Source organism: Convolutriloba macropyga, unplaced genomic scaffold (assembly GCF_964194025.1).
Source record: "Convolutriloba macropyga unplaced genomic scaffold, txConMacr16.3 SCAFFOLD_1285, whole genome shotgun sequence".
Lineage (NCBI taxonomy): Eukaryota > Metazoa > Xenacoelomorpha > Acoela > Convolutidae > Convolutriloba > Convolutriloba macropyga.
The window spans coordinates 37,501-43,480 of record NW_027451583.1 but is presented as its reverse complement, the minus strand read 5'-3'; the positions used below and the strand labels follow the sequence as shown (position 1 = coordinate 43,480).

At 33.9% G+C, this 5,980-nt stretch overlaps 1 protein-coding gene across 1 annotated transcript in view; it reads left to right on the top strand.

Moving 5' to 3' along the window:
* The first annotated feature begins 1,353 nt into the window (after nucleotides 1-1,353).
* The window catches only part of LOC142356816 (anionic trypsin-2-like), a 15,787-nt gene continuing 11,160 nt past the window's right edge, over nucleotides 1,354-5,980 (top strand). Inside the window, exon 1 of the mRNA XM_075408603.1 lies at nucleotides 1,354-1,363. The gene's annotated coding sequence lies outside the window, so the exon portion shown is untranslated. The remainder of the gene's footprint in view (nucleotides 1,364-5,980) is intronic.

Sequence of the window (5,980 nt, the reverse complement as noted above, 5' to 3'; positions counted from 1 at the left end):
TTTGTTATCTCTTCATTTGGTTGACAATTCAGTCAAGAATGCAGATGAGCTCGGATCGGAACATCATTTGTGAACGCACAATAACGAGCCGCCTTTTTCAAGTCAGTAATCAACATAAAAAAAAAACAAAACTGCCAAACAAATTTTGAAAAAGTCCGCGCACTAATATAATCCGAATAATTATTGATTGTAAGTATCCATGATAAGTTGACCCATAGCCCTGATTTTTCTCAGCGTCCAACAAAAACCATTATTTAGTCCATATAATTGCAAAATAGACCAATTAATGAATGAAATATTTCAATAAACCACAAAAAAATAAACCACACTTTGTCTAATTTATAGGTTTTTTTTCAAAAACCGGCAAACATTTAATTACAGAAACCTCCTACAGGTAACAAATGTAAAACTTTCGTTTGAAAAGTTTTCTAAGGTTGTGGTAGCAGATGTTAGGTCTCTACTTCCTGCAAATTTAAGCGAAGTAGGAAACAAAAATCTTATTTGAAGCCTTTTTTGAGTTTAAAAGTCTCAAATTCGATAAATTTAGCAAAAAAATTAACCAAAAAGCTCAATTAAAACCATTTGGCGAGCCTTCTCTATCCTTAACCGTAAAATCAATAACATTTTGTTAAAAATTTTGACAAGTTTTAGCAAAACTAACGGAAACTTGGTCAAAAATTACGGAAATTGTGAATAAAAACAACGGAATTCACCCTACTTTTCTCAAAAGTTTAAATCTCGATGAATCCGCGTAAAATACAAAAATCGAAAAAAAAAATCTTTTTAATTCTATATTCTACGCTGGACGAGCTTTCTAATGATACCAGTCTCAACGCTCTGCGATGAATATATCGATCGGCCAAAATTGTCTGAACAAAAAAACCCATTTGAGTATATAGTTCGGGTCGGAGTATATACACGTGGGTCGGAACAAAAAATGGTTACGCAGTATGAAGTTGAATACCAAATATTGTCAATGGTTTCCACAAAAAACTTTTTAAAAAACTTAACTTTGATTAAAGCTGAGAGCGCGGATAGCACACTAAAAGATAGCACCTGATCTTTGCAAAAAAAAACATTTATTTTGGGGATAAGATGAACGACGACTTGCTCATGCACAATTGCTGATCTTAGTTCAAATCGAATGAGGAAAATATTTTTGCTGGCATTTTTCTCTTTCGGCAAACCAATAGAGACGTATTTGCTGCGAACTTTTCAATATAATGGAACAGCCTATTGTATGGCCACGCCTTGGAGAAAACTATTCTAACCGTCTGACTGACCTGGTTTCACTCGTATTCTAGTTTATACACAGATAGTACTGCAATTTTGCGTTTTATCCGTTACAAAAAGAAACGCTGAGGTATAATTTTCTGTTAGAAATTCTTTTGTTAGATTTAAATCATTTTCAAATCAGTTTTTTCTTTTCGAATTGGTGACTTATAACTTAGTGTTTGTTGTTGGAGACTACGACATAGTTTAGATATTGCAGACGACTAGAGAGAAAGGAACGAAAGAGTGACCGTTTCAGCTGGTATAAATTCACGTTAGCAGGACTAGGCCTTTTTTAACGCAATAAAAATGTCGTGGGACCTGTCAGAGGACATGCAATTGTTCAGTCATCTATTTCTTCAATTAATTGATGATAAAAACTTTGTAAACATTTTCGAATTTTAGGTTCCGTAAAGGATTATTGCACTTAAGCCCAAAAATATAGAAAACTTTAACGTATAAAGGGTTTCTAAGTGCCATCCAACTATTTGTCCAAGAATTATGAATATGTATACTTGTACAGGAAGTTATCGGACACGGTTCCAAATCTGCTGGACAATTATGAAGTTTATTCTATTGAGGTCTAATAACGAACTATTGAATGAGTAGAACATAGTGACAGCTCAAACGAAATCTGACTCTCTTTCGGGAAACTTTACTTGTTCTTGTTTCCATACTTGTTCTCCAACTCAACGCAGTGTAAGATGAACTAAAAATTCAAACGGCATTCTTTGATGAAAACACTTCAGGCATAATATATTTCAGCCGATATAGTCCAGTTGTTTTACCTGATTTTGTTTTCTGGTTCAAGGAGATGCAAGATGTTATATTTCGTTTTTGCTTTAATTAAAACTCTCTATAAAAAATGCAGCGGGTAGTTAGCCTGGCGTCGTCTGTAATTATAGCAATAATAAAACTAACAATTAAAAAAATAACAAGAAATAATAGTAATATTAATAATAATAATAATAATAATAATAATAATAATAATAATAATAATAATAATAATAATAATAATAATAATAATAATAATAATAATAATAATAATAATAATGATAATATTAATAATAATAATAATAATAATAATAATAATAATAATAATAATAATAATAATAATAATAATAATAATAACAATACTAATAATAATAATAATAACAATAATAATAATAATAATAATAATAATAATAATAATAGTAATAATAATGACAATACTAATAATAATAATAATAATAATAATAATAATAATAATAATAATAATAATAATAATAAAAATAATAATAATAATAATAATAATATTAATAATAATAATAATAATAATAATAATAGTAATAATAATAATAATAATAATAATAATAATAATAATAATAATAATAATAATAATAATAATAATAATAATAATAATAATAGTAATAATATTAATAATAATATTAATACTATAAATAATAATAAAAAGAATAATAATAATAATAATAAAAATAATAATAATATCAATAATAAAGATAATAATAATTATGGTGAGTGCAAGAATGAAACAACGAGAATAAGTAATTTCCGTATTGAGATTAAAACTTACATATACAACATAAAAAGCAAACTGCATTTTTCTCATTTCACGCGTTCTCAATTTCAGTGTGCGCAGACTGACACCTGCCAAATTTAACGCTAACGCTTAGCTAACGAAATCACTAACACTTAAATCATAGATCAATTCCACTGGTTCCGATGTATTATAACAATGTACACAATAGATATGATATTTTAACATATAGTTTAGTAGTTTTTATAATAAATTCTTGTAGGATGCTTTGTTACGGTTTCTGATCTCCATCTGGAGTCACGCACCACATTCCCCCTGCAAGGGAAGAGAATTTTATTCGGAAAGTTCTTCTTTTTAAAAATCTGATGGCTTTATATCCGATATAGAGCTTTTGCCGGGTGAGGTCGTGTAACATAATGTTCTTCGCTTATTTCGTCCTCGTTAGTTTCTGTTGGTTGTTGGGGCTCAGATACCGGTTGTCCTTGTTGCTGTCTGTCATCGTGTTATGAGCTGCTAGTTGTCGTTGCCGTTCCACGTGGAGTGGCCTTTGGTTCTATCGGCGATGGCATTGGTTTAGGTGAGGATTTCAGGTGAGGATTTTGCTACTGCCTTGTCCACTTTTGGTGTCAATATCTGTGATCTGAAAGTTGTTGGGATGTCTGGGCCGTCCGGTGATCTAACCATGAAGTCGAATTTGTTGCTCGATGTGTAGACTTTGAGGCGGCTGCTTTGGGTTGAATCCGAAGTTAGTGTTATTATTTCAACAGTTGTAGATTTAGTTATTTCTTTGTCGTCTAAATGTAGAAATGATCTATTTTGGTTTGTCTGTTTCTCCATAAGGAGTTTTGTTTGTTGTAAGGCTGCGGCTCAAGATTTCGACAAGAAAGATTCGTTTGGTTTCGGAGTTTGTCTTCTTTTGCCGCTTTCTTTGGGTTTTGTGTCTTTTGATGCATTGTATGCTTTGTCCTGCGTTGGTGAGAAAATTGTTGTTTCTGTTGTTGTTTTTCTGTACCCGCTTTGCGTTTTTGTTGTGTGCGTCTTCTTTGCTGTTGTTGTTTTTGGTTGCTTTTAGCATTGGTGACCAACTGTTCATGACTGTATAGCTCTGGTTCTCCGATTGGAGTAGGGGTCTTCGTGGAGCTTGGTCCTGCTATTAATGACCGTTGCTTTTGTTGGGCTCGTTTCTTTTCCTCTAAACAAATTTTTTTTAATTTTTCTTGATTACGGTTGTACTCTCTCAAAGGTTTACATGCTATCATGTGGATTAATCTTTAATGTGGAGATGTTTGTTTATGGTGTACTGGTAGTGGTTGTGCAACGATTGCTAAATCGCTTTTTCTTATGACTGTTTTTATTCGTGTGTCAGTGTCTAGTGTTTTTGTGTGTGGTGTGTAAATAGTGATGGTGACATTTTCTATTATATTCCATTGTGGTTTTAATGAGCCTCTTGGTTCAGGTGCTTTGCGTGCTATTGTTTTACGTGCGAGTTGGTTTTTTGAACCCATTACTGTAGATGTTTTTGTCAACGAATGTGATATCAGTTTTTCAAGGTTTTATTTTACCGGAATGCGCTTGGGGCTAAGCAGCGGCGCATTCTCGGAGTCTTCGCTTTCTGTGGAGACTGTACTGTCCGTGTGTGGGTCGTTCTGGGATGATTGCTTATACTGCACACTCAATTCCGGTTCGGAGTCTTGCTCCATGTCCCAAATAGCTGTTGGGGTTAGTACAGGTTGCTTTAGTAGTCTCTGATCTGAAGCGAAATTCTTAATGCTTTTGTATGATAGGTTGCGTTTGTTTGATTTTGTTGCTATGTTTGAGAGTGCGGTGTTTGGTTTTCTACCAAAGCGTGCTTGAAATGTTGTTATCTTTGTTATTCTATATGGGATTAGTCTTATTTTTTTGGGCTATGTTCGTTATTATTATAGATATGTTTTCCGATGACCATAATAGATCTAATTTCATTACGCCTAATCTTCGCTGTATAGTTTGTATGAGCCTTTCCACCATTCCCGTTGCTCAGGGATCTCCAGCTTCAGATAGTATTAGTTTGATATTGTTGTCTTTGCAGAAGACGTTAAAATCTCTAGATTTAAATGCTTGTGCTTGATCAAAACGTAGTGAGCGTGGGATACTTTTGAATTTACAGTAATCTTCTAAAAATTCAATTGCGGTGGAGGCATCGCAGTCCTTATATACTTGTGCCGTAGTGGAACGTGAGCACCTACCGACTGATACTAAAATGTAATAGTGTGACTTCGAAATGGGATCGGACATGTGAAATCCATTTGGAGTTCCTCGTTTGGTTCGTTTGGTGTTGGTAATTTACCTAAATCTTGTTGCGGTAATATAGGTTTCAAGTTTTTACCTTGTTAGGTGCATTCTTCACACGCTTGTGCCTTTGCTGTTCGCTTATATGGATGCGAGGAAACCATACTAATTTCCCCAGGCTTAACATGCCTGCTTATCCAGGGTGGGTTTGGTGAATTGCATCCTTTCAGTTGACTGCGCCATGTGGTGAATGCAAGAATGAAACAAAGAGAATAAGTAAACTCCGTATTGAGATTAAAACTTACATATACAACATAAAAAGCAAATGCAGTTTTCTCATTTCACGCGTTCTCACTTTCAGTGTGCGCAGACTGACACCTGCCAAATTTATCGCTAACGCTCAGCCAACGAAATCACTAAAACTTAAATCATAGATCAACTCCACTGGTTCCGATGTATTATAACAATGTACACAATAGATATGATAATATTTTAACATATAGTTTAGGAGTTTTTATAATAAATTCTTGTAGGATGCTTTGTTACGGTTTCTGATCTCCATCTGGAGTCACGCACCACATTCCCCCTGCAAGGGAAGAGAATTTTATTCGGAAAGTTCTTCTTTTTAAAAATCTCATGGCTTTATATCCGATATAGAGCTTTTGCCGGGTGAGGTCGTGTAACATAATGTTCTTCGCTTATTTCGTCCTCGTTAGTTTCTGTTGGTTGTTGGGGCTCAGATACCGGTTGTCCTTGTTGCTGTCTGTCATCGTGTTATGAGCTGCTAGTTGTCGTTGCCGTTCCACGTGGAGTGGCCTTTGGTTCTATCGGCGATGGCATTGGTTTAGGTGAGGATTTCAGGTGAGGATTTTTGCTACTGCCTTGTCCACTTTTGGTGTGAAT